The 19782-nt window shown below is 43.9% G+C and overlaps 1 protein-coding gene and 1 long non-coding RNA gene across 3 annotated transcripts in view; both read right to left on the bottom strand.

The window, feature by feature from the left end:
• The window catches only part of FOXO3 (forkhead box O3), an 88934-nt gene that overhangs the window by 68454 nt on the left and 698 nt on the right, over positions 1–19782 (bottom strand). The window lies entirely within an intron of this gene.
• On the bottom strand, positions 17025–19774 carry LOC121359217. Its single transcript, XR_005956013.1, has 2 exons — positions 18668–19774; positions 17025–17418 (listed from the first exon to the last, which is right to left on the bottom strand). It is a non-coding gene; the product is annotated as an uncharacterized LOC121359217 (long non-coding RNA).

The raw sequence follows: 19782 nt of genomic DNA, 5'->3' as shown, positions 1-19782 counted from the left end.
CCAACAACACTTCAGAAAAGGCAGCCTTTGGAGAAACAAAGCTGTCATCCGACTGTGGCTCTTGGGGAAATTTGGGAAGTGGGGAGCATTCACCCAGGCACAATACCACACTGATAGGAGCGGGACGTATCCCATTACGGGAACTGCGCGTTCACAAACAAGTGCCAGAGTCACAGGCTGTTCTGTGCCACGCGGCAGAGATAGCACCGACAGGCTTCACCCTGCAAATCCACCCTCCCCAGCCAATTTTTTTTTTTTAACCTAAACTATATTTGACTTCACTGTCAAGTATTTCAGCACAGCTGCTATTCTCAGGTTCTCCTAAAATACACACAGTGGGTACTGTACTATTGCACATACAAACATCTACCTTCCTACCACAGCTATTTATGATTAAAATAACTTTTCTCCATTTCTGATTTCATTTCCTTTCCCTGGGCCCTGTTTTACATTGCACAGGAGGTGCTTTCAAAACCAGAACTAGCCTCTAGCATGTAATAAAGAAGTAAAATGTTAGCCTGGTTAGAAGTTTAGAATTTAATGTCCAGTTTCCCTTGTGGGTGACCTATAAGCAGGACTTACATCTGATGCCTCACAGATTAGGGAAAAGAAAGGACTGAAAGTCAGCAATTGGCTAGGGGGTGGTGGTAAAGAGGAGCTGCCTGTCATCTGCTGGTCCCTCAAATACCACCACTGCCCATTCCAGTCTCTGCTGGGTTTGTAACATATGTTCCTAGGGCTTGCACAGCCCAAGTCCTTTCTAAAGATCTTCCCCAAGTGCAGCCATCATTGTCAAAAACTGTGCAGGTGCACAACAGCAGCACTAGCAATGGTGGATCTTACTCTGTCTAAAAACAAACTTCTTGGGTAAAGAACACCACACATGCTTTTCAGTTGCACTGAAATAGGTTGAAATGGTGGCATGCAATTTAGCACACTTTTCTACCCTTCTGGGACACTTCCACGGTTCAGGGGTTCTCTGCTGATATGATGCAAGAAAAAGAGCCATCTTTGCATCTGGAAGATGGCCTCTCTGCATTGAAACCCACAGTATCACCTTCTAAACTCGCCCATATGGATTGGAAAAGCAAACACACCCTGTTTTCATCCCCCCTTGCACCAGGCAAGAGTGGAGGTAAAGCATTAGCACCACAGTTACAGTGCAGAGGAGGCTGTACACAGGAGCAGACAAAGTTTTTACTGAGTTCCAAGCAGAAGCTCTGTAAGTGGTTGGGATGTTCCAACAGATGTTCTCAGCACCTGGTTCTTACCCAAACCCTTTCTTAGAGGCATGTGTTCCACTCAAGACGACCTTGCTTTCAGTGCATGTATTCTTCCATAATTTAATGTGTTGAAGCCCAAAACTTCTTTACTCCCCAAAGGTTTTGCATGATTCATAACTTCAGCATGACATTAGCTCTGATGCTGCTGGAGGGCCAAGCAAAACCCCTCCTACTCCCTGAAATGTTACTCTGGACATAGTTGACCAGCCTCATTCCTTGTCCATGATCATCCTGCCTACTCAGCTGACTATTAAAGAATTAACCCACACTGAGGCAAAGGCTCCTTTCTGCCTTATGGAATGGGGCCTCAAGTTTTCAGTGTGAAGCTCCTTTGTACTGAACCCCGTACATCCTAGAAATCTTTTTGTGGGCAGCTGTACTCTGTATAAACAGTAACATAAACAACAGAGATTAAAGGGGTTCATCTCTCGCTGTTAAAGACAAACAAATACAACTGTTACAAATCATTCTGAGGTGATAAGGGATTTGGGGTGAGCAAAGCTGAACCCTGACTCCATGACCCTGTGGCATGTATCCAAGTGCAGTAAGAGGAAGCTCCCAGTGGTCCTGAAGCTGGGCCTACAAGCCATGCCAAAAGGCACTAGTGTGCAAGGCTGCACTTCAGCAGCACTGCACTCCACTCTGCCTCCCGTTTGGAGTCGCCTCCCCTCACTTACCAGTGCTTAAAGTTGGCTGCACCAACTGAACCTTAATCCCAGGTTTTAGCACAACCCAAGCAGTTGGATACCTTCATACACGCACACACTCTGAATCTGTCCTTTCCTTACACAATGTGGTAGTTTCCCCAAACAGCTGCTGCTTCCAAAGATCCTTAGCCCTCCTTCTCCTTGCTTTTAAATTCCCTTTTATTTAGAATTCAGGCATTTACAATTCTAGGATGGGAAAAGGACATTTGTGACCAGATGTTCAAGACACCCCTATACATGAGAAATCAGGGGACAGGAGTTTAAACTGAAATACCACACTACTACTGGTCTGTGCTGCCTATTCTTCCTGCTCCAAAGCCCGTTGCTGGAGGAGTGAAGCTGCTGCTCTCCCTGGTCTGGCACTGTCAGATCCCCAAGGCAGAGCAGGGTACCCTTCTTGACACCTGCCCATTTAAAACAACTGCTGGATTTGCAGTCAGAGAAAACCCCCTTTCTTTGTCCTGCCCTCAAGACCAGACTGACAAGGAAGGCTGTTTGAAGATTTTTTTTTGTCTTGACTTCCCAGCAGCAAAATACAGAAAACTTTCCTGGGATCTCAGTGAGATCCTCTGGATCATTTAACAGACATGCTGCACCTGCAAAGCCTTCAGTTTTTTCGGGTATCTGCACACAATACATCGCTGTTGTGGTCTCTGTCTTGTAACTACAGGACTTTGGTTTGTCATAAGGTGACAGAAAAATGCTTTATCTGACGTGCTGTGGGCCAGATTTCTGAGAGACTTTGGAAAAAGATGCTCATTGGCACAGGTGACTAGACCAGGCCCATCCACTTCAGGGCCTTTGTAGGCCAAAAAAGTGCACATTTGTTTTGCAAAAAAGAAAATTACCACAATGTCAGAACCCAAAGTAACATGGTTTTCTTTGTATTTTACTTACTTTTCATGTCTTTCTACTGAAGCAAGAGGTTTACAGCACGGAGAGTTGCATCAAACAAAACTCTGCTCAACAGCCTTATCTCAAACCCACAAAATGTTAATTCAAGGTTGTTACCTCTTCCATCTACTTTCCTTGCACACTAGCAAACAAACAAAATACACAAAGGGCCCATGGAGAAGCCTCAGTGCAGTACAGACAGGACAGATTTTCTGATTCAACTTCAATCTCTTCACTTTTTTTTCACAGACACTAAGATATATGTACAATTCTTGTATCTACCTAAATTGCCCATTTCTAACTGATGCAGGCTTCAATAGATGACCAGCAGCATGGAAAACAAAAGTTACTTAAACTCCTCTACTCTCCATAAATGCAAAGGAAAACCTCAGCTGGCAGCCAGCACGCTGCAGTACTGAAGCTGTTCCTAAACCTACAAACCAGTCCTCAGCATGTGTTGCTGCAGACACTTATCTGCACTTTAAATGTGTACATTTGAATGTGTTTGAATGTGCAGAAACCAGGCAAAGTAAATAGAAAAGAGTTTTAACATGACACAGAGACACAGGGTAACGCTCCCTCTGCATTACGCAGCTAAAGCTTCAGCCGACAGCACGGGCTGCATGACAGAAATGTTCCACCAAGCCAGAGCTACGGCTCTGCAAAACTGTAAATGATTACAGAATAACGCCCTGCAATCAAAGAACAAAATGTGTGCTGCAGATTAATTACTTTCCAAGATGGGAAAGGAAAGATAGGCTTGAGAGATAAATCTGGCTGGGGTGTTTATGCAAGCGTATCATGCTCCTTAGTACTGAATGTCCCAGAACTTAGAGAGGAAGTAAACAATGTGCTGGGGGGGTGTGCGGGGGGTGTGCGAGGGGTGTGCGTGTGCCCGCGCTCACAACCCCAAAGAAGACAGCTTGTGAAAAATGCTGAACTTTCAGCTATGAAACACCGGCGTTAGGAGTCACTTCATTGCCAGCTGTACTGCTCCTGCCTGGGAAAATCTAAAACAAGGAGCCCTTCAGACACAGCCAACGCTTCCCTCTGGCATTTCAAGCTTCCCTACAAAACTCCACAAGGATGCCCACGGACTCTTGAGCCCTCTCCCCCACGCTGCCTCAGCAGCTACAGCAGATGGGCAGTGCATTTGAAGGCAGGGACTGCGAGCGCTTCTAGTTGGGATTTACTTCTGGAAGCACACACTGGCAACCTACATTTTCAGTGTCCCTCTAGCATAAAATCACACCGCTTTTGGCTGTTTAGGCAATGCCAGCTTTCATGCATTCCTCTTTTCTCTGTAAACATATTTACATTTGTAACTCCTAACTGGCTTAACACTACACAGGCATTTCGAGGAAAACTCTACCAGCCCTTGAATTAAATGCAGCACATTGACAATCAATTACAAACACAGTAAACTTACAGCAATGGGTGCAGGAGAGGCTGGTGGTATGGATTTAGTTCAAGGTCTGCACAGGTTTGTTGGGAAGGCTTTCTGCAAAAGCTCACCAGAGGCCTACACCACAGTAGACTGGGTCACCAAAGTGACACATTACAAGAAAGTTAGAAAATCTTCATGCTAAGAGTTTTAGTTGTCATTAATGGCTTTGGAAGAGGTAGGGACACCATGCTGCAATTCCTCACCTGAAGATGACAGTCTTATACTGGAAAAATTTATTTCCACACAGGAGCAAATAAAAATTTCCCAAAAGCTAAAGTGAGAAAGAATGCTGGGGTATACACTGCATCAGTGCTGCATATAGTGAAAATACTCCACAGAAACCAACTACTGAGGTTCCTTCTCCCTGCAAATATCTGGCTCTGCATTAAAACAAATTAACAATATGCTACTAATAAGACTGTGATACAGCTGTGAGGTTCCCCTAAAGCAAAATCCTACCAATGCTAGTAATTGATTCAGCAATGTGCACCAGTGCAATGGCACAGGCGTCTCCAATTCTTGGGGAACATTACATCCACTCTAATTCTCCCCCCAAGGTCACCACAACCATCAGAAAATCCCCATACGTCATGACCCAGAGAGCTGTGTCTAAACAGCCATTATCAATAGCCTGGGAAACTGAAGCACTGCACCTGAAAGGCATCAGCCACCACAAGTAAATCCCTCAGCCAACCACCCTGCCAGAGTGGCTCAGGGAGCAGTGGCAGAGAACAAACTGTAGGGGAAGAAGCAGGGCGTGCTAGATTTGCCTTTGCACTGTTTGTTGCAATGTGTGCTTGCATACACTTTATTGCAATGGAAAGAGGACAGGACACCCTGTTAACCTGATTAAAGTTTCGAACTTTTATCATGAAGGAACAAGAGACTCATGGATGACACACTCCATGCCCAAGCTCTTTAACAGGTCAATACAGGGTTATTCACACCAATAAATTACTTGGACTAGCTAGCACCACATTTCAGTATGAGTTTCTCAATCTAATTCTGATAACAAAACCACTGTCATCAGCTTCCCTAGATGTGAAGGCATTTTTCCAGAACCATTAAAGACCAGGCATGAAGTCAGCATCAGAGGCAGAAGGTACAAAAAACCATGAAGCAATATTAGAAAAGGTCAGCTATATCACTGTATTTTCAAGTCTGTTTCTATTCATCAAGTCAGAGGGTCCTTACTGGAGGACACAGAATGACTATGACTATGGACTGTACACTTTCAAGGCTTCTATTTTTTCAGTGAGGAACTTGAATGTCTCCTCTCTTTTCACAAATATGGAAGGAAAAAGGAACAGCCCCTCACCATGGAAATAAGAGCAATTACTACCTAAACCATTAAATACTTTAGGGACAGCTCAGTAGCCCTGTGAACTGCAGAATTTCAGATGCTGTTTGGTGTCTAGGTCAGGCCAGAGAGAACTAAAGACATCCAAGTCTCTCTGAGGCAGGATCCTCCATCTCTTACACAAATGAGCAACCTCTCAGTACCCAGTATCGGCAGAAGGAACAGGATTATCCCAATGGGTAAGGATTTGCACATTGACAGCACCAGGACTGCTTACCTAAGGGTGGATCAGTTAAAAATATAAACAGTGTTCTAAATTATAGGTGGTGCTGTGAGCCCCACCTACACCTTGTATTGTCCAACACTTCCCACATAAAACCCTGTTTGTTCCTCAGCACTAATAACTTTGCAAACCTGAACTGAAACTGGAATTAGAAACAGGATAAGTGGTCCAGGATAGGCAAGCAAGACACAGGAAATACACAGTCCTGAGGCAGGGGGAAATGTGGAATGGGGAGCTGGACAAAAAATCCAGACAAGTTGGTCAAGCAGAACAGATATGAAAACTAGTGGTGGTGGGCGGAGGTGGGGAAGGTCACAGGAAAAGGAAGGAGGGATGCATGGAGCAAGACGGAATCACAGAAAAAGAGACTGGGATGAGAGAACATAGCAAGGAGCTTGGGGAGGGGAGAACATCTGGTGCTGGGACAGTGGAAGCCCCTGGATACTGAGGAGGCAAAAGACACAGACAAGTACACCCGGAAGGGCGTATTTCTTTACTCAGAGCCAAGTGCAACAGCTATGGCACAGGGCCCACACAGGGAGCACAGGGGATGAGCTGAAACCCTGAGCACCCCTTGAAGGATCCAGCCCACCAAGGAGAGCGGGGGTGGACAGAGCCTGTGAGCTCCTTACTAATAACAGCGTCATAGCTGGCATGAGAAGTAATTTCAAGTATTAGAGGCAACTGTATTTCTGACATTTTGTACTTCCCAAGTGCTTGACTTTTATATTGATACTTTTTTTTCCGTGTAGATTTTTGGGTAAATAAAGAATGCTCTTATATGGTACTTCTGCTTGGCCCTTTACCAAACAGTGAGAACTATCCACAGAGATACTCCAGTGATCTACAGTTTGTGGTCAAACCATGCAAAATCTCCCTGGCAGCTCCTAGAAAATAGGGAGAAATCATCACTGGCATTGCTCAAACCCACTCACTTCTAGGGAGAAAGCTGCTGACCCCCATAAGTCTGTAATCACCTAGAAGACTTTGTAGTCTGATACCTGATACAATTTCTTGTAAAAAATAAGGAAAATACCACCTCTGTGGCAATGAAAAGCTGGTTTTTTTTTGTTTGTTTGTTTTTTTGTTTTTTAAACCAAACACAACCAACAAGCACCAAAAAAAATGTAAAACCAGAAAGCAGGCACTCAAAGCTGGATAAATTTAGTAAGATGTCATGATTCAACTACAATTGAAGGAAATCCATACTTAATTTCTCAAACAACTGCTATCATACAATTCAAGCAGTGTTTTTCCTTCAGGCTGAGAAGATATGAAATACACACTATTTCCCAATTTACTACTTTTTCCCTCTTTTCTTACTTTCAATTAGAGAACATTGTCATTTGACATGCTTAGTACAAGCCTGAATAGAAATGACATGTGAGAAGCTTTTGCCAGGGTTAAGTCCTGACACAGCTGTTGGAAAAACCCAAAATGAACATTTCATCCTGGCCAAATCAGTGTTCTTTTCACTATTTATACTCTTGGATCCAGCAGATGCAAGTGACACTACAGGTCATGTTGTCCAAAATGGACAGGGAATCTGAAGACTCTCTCAAGTTTTGGAGGCTTCTACTTTTGGAGTTCCTACTTCTGTTCTCCCTCTCAGTGCTTCACAGCACTGCTACACCAATGCTAATTTGCTGCAAGTTTTAAGTAGAATACCAAACTCTGGTCAGAACAGACTTTTCAGCTAAAATTTCCATTCTTCATAAAAAAGTGCCTTTTTCCTGCTTTCATTTTTCAGCACCATAGGATCAACACTGGCTGCTCAGCTGATAATGCCCCTCTTTATTTGAAATTATTTTTCTCCTTTCACCACCCACATTCATCTGGGACTTATTCAGTATTATTCTGCCTGACACTGGTCCAAAACAGCAAATAATTTCTGTAACTGCACAATAAGCTGAGAAGACCCTAACAGAGCTGCTTCGTTGTCTAAGAACCCCCTTACATACTGAAAATGAGGCTGAAAAACTAATAAGGAGGCTAGATACAGCTGTGCCTTTAACAACACAACCTCTCTGGTATTTTACATTTGGCATCTGGCATTTTACAAGCAGGGAAACATTTCTGCTGTACTTTGGCCTTCTGTCATCAGAGAGAGGTGGAGATTTATGCCCTTTCTCCTTCTAAATTAGACTACTTCAGTGCCCTATTTTATATTCCTCCTGACAGGTCCCTATTTTGTATAAAACAAAAAGTACTACTGTTGCTGTGTTGCATGGCAAAAGCCCTTTCCAGCTGGAAGAGAAAACTCCTGCCACCAAGTTAAATAGCAAGATGTAACTTTGCAGTTAAAACTGTGAGGATAAAATAACTTTGCCCAGCAACATATTAATTTCCAGGAGGATTTGATAAAATTATAATTCATTGTCCAGAAAAAGTCTAAAACATTAAACATATTATACTGAGAAAGTCAAAATAGGTCATTCAATTGGCGTTATTCCCCCTTCATTTCACACATAATACAAAGCAGTTAAGTAGTTTCTCTTGCAATTAGCATCATCTTTGTCTCCTTGGTGTCTAAAATACACTGGAGAGATGAAGCTGCTCTGACTGTACTGCAGCCCAGGCCCTGCTTCCCACCATCACCAACTCCTCAATAAATACAAAGGTAAAATCCTGTCTTCAATTATTTCAACAATTATAATTTTCTTCTGTTATTCCAATTTCCTGGTCTATCATCTCAAACAATAGGCCTTTTCCCTCTGATTAAAAAGGAGTACAGGTGCACTCAGGGAAGAACCCCAGCATCCTCCAACTGCTAATGCACATCCCACTCCACCTTCCAACCAAGAGCACTTGTTACCTGGCAGAGCCCCGCAGAAACCGGGCTAGAAACAGCCTCCATGAGGAACGGCGGGGTTTTAAGAGATCTTTCCTGGATAAGAGAAGTCTGACATATGCTTCAAATGCATTTTAATTTAGAAGAATGTTGAAAAGATTTTATTTATGTTTCTAATTAGGTAAACAATATGCTTCTCCCACCTGCTTTGAGCTACCCCACTAGGCCCAGTAGACATCAGGTGCCCATGAACATACATCAGGTTGATTTACACCCTACTGCTAGCTCACAGAATCCTTCCTCCTCCCAGTCCCGTATGCCACTACCTTATGGACTACTCACTTCCCCTCTTCTTTGTATGGAAAATGGCCTCACTATTGATTTTCAAATACCCTCCTAAGCACCACAGCACCCTTCCCCATAGCTTTACATAGTACAGTTCCTCATAAAAGATTTCTCTCCTACCCCAAGCATGCAAACCTTCTAGCACATTTTAATGAGAAGTATTTTTGCCGTGCATGAATCAGGATGCAAGAGCACTGGGGTAAGAAATAAATCTCAACATGCCATGGGAAGTGAAAATCACACTGTCAACATCATGATGAACATAATACGAGGTCGGAGCTTTTGGCTGCTGCACAAACTAGGCTGGAAACCTCTGGCCCAATTCACGCAGAGCTCTGACATGACTTCCATTTGCAAATCGAAGATTTTAGATGTAGCCCACTTATACTGGGCTGAGGCTTCGAATTCAAAAAATGCTTCAGAGTTTTTACAGCTCCTCAGTGGCAGCATCATTATCAGTGCCAATGTTCTTGTCCTACAAAGGCACAGAAGGGTCAGCAGCCTCCCATTGTAGGTCTTGATGCATACTTAAAGAAGCACCATTCACTCTGAAACCTGACGTCTCACACAAACGGTTTTGAGTTCCCCCATACACTGAAACTCTCAGGCACAATAGATCATGTTGCACAAAAACAGAGACAGCAGTTCCACATGTCTCGGCTTACAAGCATCTCAGGACACGACTTGAACTGGCGTCACCTTCTTGTACAAATTCCTGAAAAAAAACATTCTCTGAAAATTAGTCAAGGTCCAGAGCAGTTGTGCAGAACAAACAGTAAGTTATAGGCTTTCAGGAAACCACATCACTGCTCTCTGCACAAAACCAGTCAGCAAAAGTGCTGATAATGTGAGAGCCTGTGAAACACTCACAATAAGACATTCTTCCTTGAGCACTGTTCTCACTTGTCAGATGCCGAATTTTATTTACTAAAGCATATCTAGAACTTAATACGTGAAACTGGTAAATCCTCCATGAAGTATTAGCAAATATATTTACACAAGATTGGGGTTCACATAAAGTCGGAAACTTTTGATCTGGATTAAGTCTCACATTTAAAGGTATGTTTACACTGCAAATTTCAAGTAAGAAAGTGGGGTTAACCTTGGTCACAATGTGTCTTTGGAGAGCTGCAATAGGTGTTTGAAGAGATAGCGTGGAGAGAAAAAACCCCAGATACAGCAGGATTTAAATGCACTGCTATGTGAGTACATATCAAGACAATTCAGTGCACATTCTAGACAAAACAAATATGGCCCTGGAGTTCGGCCTATGTCCTAAAATTATTTCTTTAGAATAATACATTTATTCTTCTGCATCCTATTTTGGAAAAAGCATAGAAACCAACATGATACAGCATGAGAAAACACTACGTTATAAGGGCAAATGGTCTCCAGAATCAGAGGTGCTGACTGTCTAGACTAGGAAAGCAGCTTGTATTAGATATTACTTGGTAATTAATGCATTCTTAAACAAAGCTTTGTTTACTTAAGTATGACACTGTTACTAATGCTCCCTGGTCATACTCAGTCCTCACAAGGGCTCAGGCTCAGCTGCAACCAGGATTCTGGCACTGCTGGCTTGAGTCTGTCTAGCACTAATGCAAATGGGTGTTCCTGCCTTGACACGGCCTTTAGCAGGGATGAGACTCAGACCTGCCCTCTTTACTTCATCTACCCATGAAAGTTGCACTGCCATAAACCTAAATCCATGAAAACTCTTCTTCATTCCCACTCCCCACTGAGCAGTCACAACAGCCAGGACGCAGAGCAAAGCCCCAGCAGACAGATCCTCATGTTTTTGGGTGTTCCTCTATCTATCCTCCCACAGCAGTCTGTCCTCATCAGTCTTCCGACTTATCTGTGGTCTCCCACTCCTCTAGGGCTGGGATAAGCAGATGTTACCTCCGCGTTCAAGTCCTGGCAAGAAGCCCAGACCTGCCCTTTTCTGCTCACGTGGCTCAGGAGCCAGCAAACCTGCTGGAAACTCTTTCCTAGCACTGAGTCCCACCCACTGATCAGAGTCCCGGGAGTGCCATGGCCTCCGCTGCTCCCTAGAGAGAGACAAAGAACTGGAAGGCCAGGGATGGGGAGTCAGGCTGGCCTGAAGACACTGCAGGGCTGAGGACTGGGTTATGAGGAGCGCCCAGGCAGACCCACAGCACAACACAGAGTGTGAAGGCAGCCTGAGAGGTAGGTGTCAAAGGAGAAAAATGGCTTCTTTGGCAGCACTCCTCCCTCCTGCCCTCATTCCAGAGCTCTCAACTGGGTCTTGGCGTGGAGACGTCAGCACGGACCCACCCTTCACCTCGGCACGGGCAGTGGGTGAAGGGACGCAGGAGTGGCATGATCCAGTGACTCACCCCATGGAAATGCACCTGACCACGGGCAGCACGCAGGTGCACGGCAGCCCCAGGCTGCACAGGCAGAGCCCTGCACCCACAGCCTCCTGACCCCCAAAACTGGAGGCACACGCTGCAAGGGCCCTGACAACAAGATGTCAGCGCCACACGGCATCATCCTCTCTTCCAGTGGTCCTTCCTCCACCAGTTCCTCCAACAGTGGTCCGTGGGCTGCCTCTACCCTTCTGTACCAGCATGCACCATCCTCACACCTCTCTTTACATGCAGTGGGTGGAAACTTCACCATCAGGGGAAAAATAATAAAGAAAAGCAAAATAATACCCTGCCAAATAAACATTTTCATGTGAAACCCAGCATTCCATAATTCAGCTGTAAAGTACGTAGCATGTTGTGATAGAGCAAGCAATCCATTTAATTTGTTAGCACAAATCTGTTGCAAGAGCTAATTTTCACAAGGCATTTCTTTACTAGTACAAATCCACAGAAGGATATTTCTCTGTCTGTGAAATCTTAAGAAGGTATTTGAAAAAGTATTTAAATAGCCTTTATTTTTAATAGGTACCAGCATACAGATAAAGAAAATTGCCCCAGTAAGCAAAGTCCAGGTAGGACACACACAGTTATTAACACACATCAATGCTACTAACTCCCAAAATCCCTCAAATTCCCTGCAAAATCATATCAATCTTTGAGCAAATGTGCAAGGTGGGTGGCCCAAAGAAAGGGACTCTGGCTTTGCAGGGCAAGAGGGGCTCCTCCTGAACCTCACAGCCAAGCACACCAGCAGGAGAAACCACTCTGGCAAAAAGCAATGCTCTTCTTCAGCCCTACTGGAAGATAGCTCCCTTGCTATCTCACACCAGGGATGAGGCAGAGCACTGATGCAATCACTCACTTGTTCCCAACTCCTCACACTGCGCTGGCATTGCTTTTCACCAGTCCTGTAGACGAATCATCTTTTAGCTGTATCCCCAACCAAAACTGCCAGCTACAAGCCAGCCCTCCACCTCTCATGGAAGTGCCACATGCAACCCTCCCACTGGTGTTACAAGTGGGAAGGATGGAGAAGGTGAAGTAGGATGTAACATCCCTGGAGTCTCCCAAGACAGGAATGAGAAACTGGGATATGGGGAATTGAGGCACAGAATTTTATTTTTTTTTTAAATACTGGTATTTGGAAATCGAAGAAGTCCTCTCTGGCTCTTAATCCCCTCACAGGTTCTAGACCAATCACCTGTGATAACCCTTACCCAACACACTGCCCAGGAGATAACCTGGATAATGTAGTTGAAGAATACAGCAAGACTCCTGCTGTTGTTGGAGATTACACTCTGCTCCAGCAGGGGCCTGTTCTCAATGGCTGCAGGAGCCCTAAGGTCCATCATCCTCCTCCACACAGAGCAGAAGATGACCTCCCTGCAAGGCACCATGGTGTGCCCCAGCAACTCCTACATCCCCTCTCCAGCCTTGCACACGTGAGCTTTTCCTACTCCTTCACCCCAAAGGGGCTGAGATCACATCACCACAGGACTCCAGATACCCCTGCAGTTCCTAGCAGACTGAGAAGCACGGCTCCTTCTCTGCTGCCTCAAGCAGACGAGCAAGAGCTGTACCCACCACTAGCAGAAAATGCTTGAAAACATGCTAATTTGCATGGGAAGCTAAGCTGTTGTCAAATAAATGCCAAATACACACAGGTAAGGAGTTGGTGCCTATCAGTGGTACAACTGTATCCCACACGCACAACTAGAACATCAGGAAGCTGGTACAGCCATGCAGAGAAGCACAGGATACCCCAACCTGACTTCATCTGAAGCAAGTTAGAACAAAACATCTCACTCTGAAGGAAAATCCCCTTCTGTAGACAAGCCACTTTTTAATAATAAGTGCTAAATGGACTATTCAAGCAGGTAATTAATGTTAATTAACATATGTCAGGCCATAAATTGGCTAAATGCACCTCATTTTCCAAGCTTGGTGTGTGGCAATGCTCAGGAAATTGTAACAGAACAATCTGAGTTTGTAGAAGCACAAAAAGAAGAGCAAATAAAAGGTTAAGCATAATCTTCACTTAACTCATGGTGTGCTGAGCCAGCAGTACAGAAAACTGCATGACTATGCACATTACTCGAACACTTCATTTTGCTCCTGAACCGCTGCGCTACGCACATATTGTCAGTCCCAAGAAAAGCCACATCCAAAAAACCCCTGCAGCTCCCTGAGTGCTGCTATCGGCCAGGCCTTTATCGGGATCGTCGCTATGTGCAGGACCTGGATGCACCTTCCGTTCCAGGGCCTGGCCAAGCTGTGCCCCTTTCCAGAGCCAATTTGAGAATAGCAGTTTTCCATGGCAAGGGGAACAAATGGATGTTCAGAGCCTGCCCTTTTCCAGACAGAGTACCCCCAAACGAGGAGGGCCCCTTGCCTCTAATGCAAACTAATATTGCCATTTTGTAATGCTGCCCTCGGGCACATTTTCTGTGACAGACAAAGTAGTACGGCTTTCTTAAAAAGTGAGAGAGAAACAAGAACATGCAGAGACTTTAGTCTAAGTAGCAACTTGCATTAGGAAACACTTTCAGTTTCTCGTTTGGCAATTCGCCACTACACCAAGACTGACTTTAATTGCATTGCAAATAAGAAACAATCCTCACAAAAGATTTTCCATACTTCCACGCAAAATAGCTGGCTGCTAAAAATCTAGTAGGGCACCTTTAGGAGGCTGCCACCTAGAGAAATGCTTTGGCTGCTTATCCTCAGTTTTCCCTATCTCCAAGGCAATCCCCTCGGCTCCCTCTGAAGCCAGCACACCCACTGTGGTTTTCTGGGGTGGTTTCACACTTGTTCACCCCGTCCATCCCAGGCGAGCTGGCTGAAACCCACCCAGCCACTGCAGGAGGGTGCAGGGGGGCTGCCCCAGAACTGCCTACCTTCCACTCCGGGCTGCTACTTTGTCCACATCAGCACAAAGAGCTTTCACAAAACCACACAGCTAACCCTAATCACTCGCCTTTCTAAATGCACCAGCACGTGCCCAGCCTCCCCTAATCTCCCAGGATTACAGCAAAGTAGTGTAGCACCACCAAAATGACCCGAATACAAAATGGCCTCGAGAGTAAGACACCGGTCGCTTCACCAGGACAACACCAAGCACAGGCAGGATGTCCCAGGGCAGGAGTGCCAGGACATTTCTCCTCCCCAGCCTCATAGTCTCAAACAGTGTTTGTTCAAGCCAGTACAATACATCAGATATAGCTGCCACTAAGGTGATTTAATTTTTACTGGCATTAACTGTGTACTTTCAAACACACAGGTAAGAGAAGCCAACCTCTGACTCTCAAGCTTCCTATTTTAAATATGCTCAAATTTTAAATATGTATAAATATTGACACTAATTAATCTATTATAGACAATGTCAATAGCTGCATGACTGTTTTAGGTAACCTTCTGTCTCTGAACAATGGAGGGACATTGATTCCAGCTTTTATCATGCAGTCTACCTGGCGGTGATAACTATCCAGCAATACCACACCATCACTGATTGGAAGTTTTCCATCCACATCAAAAGTTGAGTTTAGCAGAGCCTGTGATTCTTACCAGCTGAAGACATTCACCAAGGTGATGTGTTTATGTCTGCATTTAACAAGTCCTTCAGTAGAGGTGCTCCTCACTGTCACACTGTGGACCGAACAATGTGAGTGACTCTGAGAGAGCTACTTACTCTGACTGCTCTAACAGCTGTCACCTGCCTCCATGAGCCGGGGAAAAGTGAGATCTCTGATGTACATTACAGATATGAAATAACAATATGTGCTAATATCTACATATGGTTTCTTCTGGAAAGTTTAAAAAGTCATTTGTTATTGTGCTACTGCAGTATACTCCTCTTTGATGCAAGACATTTGTTATCTAGTGGTTTCAACCACTGGAACCACACATCTCTTTACACTGCTCAGCACAAAAGTCACTTACAAATGTTTCTGAGTATTTTGTTAAAGCAAACATAGTAAGGCTTTGATCAGGTAAGATGCTTAAGCAGCAAGTTTAAGCACACAAGTAATCCCAGTGAAGTCCCAAGGATCCATTCACATGCTTAAATCCATGCTCTCCTTGGTAGGTCAAAACTTAAAATAATCAGGCTGCAGCTTGTAACTTGAACCCTTCTGTAGAGATGAATAAGGCAACACAAAAATATACTTAAAAAAATATAATAGAAGGCTGAAAAAAATATTCCTACTAGGAGTTAATTGGGAAACAGAACCTTTAAAGAAATAAAAAGAAGTCTATAGGTCAATAGAGGAAAAAAAGAAACTGACACAGACTCCAGTTTTACGTTGCCACTCCTGATAAAGTCATTGTGTGTCAATCCAAGGAAGGAGAAGAAGAAAGAGAATAGTGTTACTTCCTCCTCACATCTTTGCAAGATGATAAAAAGAGTCCGACACATCTTGCGTTATCAGCATCTGGCTAACAGATTTAGACATCTGTCTACATCACTGGCAAATTTCTCAAGCCTTTTCAAGTCTCAGTAATTAGAGAAGAGACTCATGCATTTGCTACACTGAAGGGACTGCAGCCCTTTGGTACATACTGGCCAATGAAACATGATAAGAAATGTACAAAGTTTACAAAAACGTCCCCTTCAAAGTACATACCCCAGCAGCTAGTGTTTATCTTCTATGGGGAAGATGAATAAAACAGGTGGAAAACAGAATAGGCTTCTGATATGAAAAACAATTCAAAGCAAATCAGCTACATTTGAATTTGGGATTTGCTGGTATCTCTGTATAAAGGACAAGATTCATAGTCTTGCCATATCGCTTAACAAAGAGGAAAATAGTCCCCCTAGTGTACTCTCCATGTAGAAAAGACTGTTTCACAAGATAGTGCTGCAAGAAATTACAAAATAACATTGTGGGAAGAGGTATGGAATTACTTAAGCTGTAGTGAAACTGGGCATCTCTACTACGCACACGAATCAAAAGGTTTTCCAGTTTCCTATTTCAAGATTATTGAGGGAAGTGAATGCTTCACCTTAAATACTTGCGAGATAAAACTTGGTTTTTAAGTCAGCACAGTAGTTTTGTGACTGCAGGACTTCAATTGGGTAACAGATACCTGAATGAGGAAAGATCTAGTCATCAAGGAGCTCTGTGGAAGTACCTGGAACAGTTGCCTGGCACAGTGAATTTCACAAGGGTGAAACCAGCTCACCCTTGTATCTGTTCCCCCCTCCGGTAATGATGAACGTAATACCGACCTTTCCTAAGTATTCAAGACAGAAGCCAATACAGGAACATGCATGGAAACCCTCTCCAGTGGTTTGGAAGTGTATGGGATTGTACCAACCGGGGCAGCCCGTGGCACACAGGAGTGTCTGGAGTGTGGCACCTCTGCATCACTGCACCGTACACTACTGCCCTAGTCAGCTCCAGGCACTATTAGGTTAGCCAATGTCCCACCAGGGCCAGGGGGAGGGGGAAGCAAAGGAGATTGTTGGGGGGTGTATTGGGCAAACCTTATCCAAATTACCGGAAACGTAATATATGCCTTCCTAACCACATCTGAAATATTCACTTCTGCTTTAATGCCCTAGGCAGGGAAAGAAAAAAAAAAAGTGATAGTTGTAACTTTAATTTATAGCTCTTAAAATCATTGTTTGAGGAGAATAATCCTGGCTATGTTTACGGATTATGGTGTTCAGCACATCTCGCTGGAAACCGTATTAATATTTCATATACAATAATACATAAGGCAATAAGACCAAGGTATCTTTTTCCCTTTGTTTAAAATAACAATTTTCTCACTCACTGGCAGAGCAGAATATTGTTAAACGGGTTTACTGCCTTCAACAATTAACTTAGCTGTGTAAAAATATCCTAAATTATGATGAAAGCCTTCTAACACAGAAGTATCTTCTGTTCATTTAAAGTCTCGGTGTAACTAGCAATCTGAAGAAGTCTAATGTGAAAAGCTGACATTAATTCCTGAAGAGTTGTATTCATTACCTGTGAAGGAAACAAAGATGACAATTAAGATATAATGTGTTTTAACATCAGGAGACTAAGATGGAGTCCCCGTATAACAGTGTTGCCTCTGCACAAACTAAGCTACTCTCCAGCCAAGAAACTGAAGTAGTCCTCTTCTGAACATATACGCACTTGAAAAAGAAATCCTAGCCTTGCTAAGGAATTACATTTTCCAGTTTTAGATGCCTGGCAGATGATTAGCTCCTGACCTCCCCTTTGCTCCTTCCAGTATGCCCCTACACCCACACACAACAGCACCCACCTTTAGCGTGACCAAATGCCTTACCCTAACTTCAGAGACCGCTCACAATCATTAGAGGCAGAATTTGCTGCTACCAGTGTGCCAGCATCTCCTGAGAAAGGTCATCCTAAAGGCTTGTGAGAAACTTCTGAACTAAATTAAAACAGAAGAATCTCAAGGGATCCAAGTTTTTAACATTTTAATTAGCTCCAAGTACCACTTAATGCTGCTCAGCAAAGGAATCAATATCAAATTAACAGCATAAATTGTCAGAAAAACTGTGACGGTATTAAGGATACTAATCAATGTAAGCACTTCATATTATGGCCCAGATTCTGCTTCTGCAAAAGTGAAAAGGAGTTTTGCCACCAAATTCAAAACAGTGTCAGCCCCATTGTTAGCTAAATCTTCATCTGAATCAGATACTGAGAATTTACTGAAAATTCAAAGTACCAGATAAAAATGCTAGATTTGTCATAAGAACTGACATCTAAAGCCACTGCTTCTGTGTGAAACCAAACAACTCATGAAGGCACAGGCTGTCACTGGAAGATGTAACCCTTTATCACACTCTGCGTCACACTTGTAAAGTCAGATCAAAATTCAACACCTAATACAGACACAAAAGCTGTAAAAAGAATGTGTGGTTTTAAAAGCCTTGTCTTCAACTAGCTACGCCAGAGATAAACTTTGTGTTTGTATTTTCCCCAGTCTGAGACAAGTCTGTCAACTAAATGCTTCCTCTCCTGTGTTTCATTTGGAAGGTAAAAATCATACAGCCGCACTTCAAGTCCTAGCAGCAAGTCCTACTCAGGCACCAAAATATAAGACAGGGCTGCTAGTACAGAAACTGCCAGAAATGTTTCATCTATACAGTATTTCTGACCAATTTGTATACTGAAAGTTATCACCTGGTCCAAACCTAGGTAGATTCAAAGAGAAAATTTAATTTCTCTGTAAAAGCATTGAACTTGCTGGCAAATTCACCTTCAGCCATCCATACAAAAACTCAGCGTCAGATGCCGCTAGTATCGGCCCTCAGCAGCAACTGAACCTTGCCGGGATTTCCTTCTGCAAACAGCGTCGGCGTCAAGCAGCACCTGCATTTCTGTACAGCTGCAAGTACGTGACATTTTGGCATCCAACAGACGCTGACAGATGAACAGGAAAAAGAGAAGAAAAAAAAAAAAAAAAAAGCAGTTCTGGAAATCACTTCAAATGTGCTTTACGTGCAGTTCTGGCTCCTGGTAGGCCTTATAAGACTCTTTCTTGAGGGTCAAACCCTGCCTGCCTGCAACGTGCTTTTGCACGCGCTGAGTAAACAAGCCACAAAACCAAATTATTTTTTTTTTCCCCCCTGACTTATTAAAACGGTAGTACTCTTAGCTGCTCACTGTCGCAGTGCTGGACAGAAAATGCTGGGCTATCAGTAGACGGTGCTCTCATACACTGGAAACGCAGGAATCACAAACCAAGCATTCCAGGGGCTGAACAGCCAATAACTCCATGCTTTGATTAACTTTATGAAGAAATGTCAAAACCCGAATTTCCCTCTACTGCCTTTGAGGAACACATGGGCAAAAAACTGGGGGTTTCCTTGACAAAAATAATAAAGTCGTTCTGTATTTGAGCTTTGAGACTGACCATACATAAAAGCAATTCTGCTCGTTTCCAGCATAAGTTACCTCTAGTGTTACCATAACTTTAAAAAAAAAAAAGGCAAAACAAAACCCACACACTTTATAAATATTTTTCCTTTTGCTTTCTCTCTCTCCCTCTCTCTTTCCCTACTTATGTGCTGGTACATCACAAAAGCCAACTCCGCTCCAGCGTGTACTCTGCCCCCAGAGTCAATAGCCCTCACCGCCTGTACACAGCAACAGGAAAGACACAAAACTTTCCTTAATCTCCCTCTTAAAAAAAAAAAAAAAAAAAAAAAAAAAAAGCAAAGCAGACAGGGCGACCACCATCACCACGACCAGCACCAGCGGGCTGCTGTCGGGGCGAGCCGCCAGCACCCCGCTCGCGGCCGCATCCTCTGCGGGCAGCCCGCCCGTCGGGGCACCGCGGCGGGAGCGCCGCGGCCCCGGGATCCCGCCTCA

The sequence above is a fragment of the Pyrgilauda ruficollis genome, unplaced genomic scaffold (assembly GCF_017590135.1).
Source record: "Pyrgilauda ruficollis isolate IOZ18807 unplaced genomic scaffold, ASM1759013v1 scaffold43, whole genome shotgun sequence".
NCBI lineage: Eukaryota > Metazoa > Chordata > Aves > Passeriformes > Passeridae > Pyrgilauda > Pyrgilauda ruficollis.
This window is presented reverse-complemented; position numbering and strand designations above follow the sequence as displayed.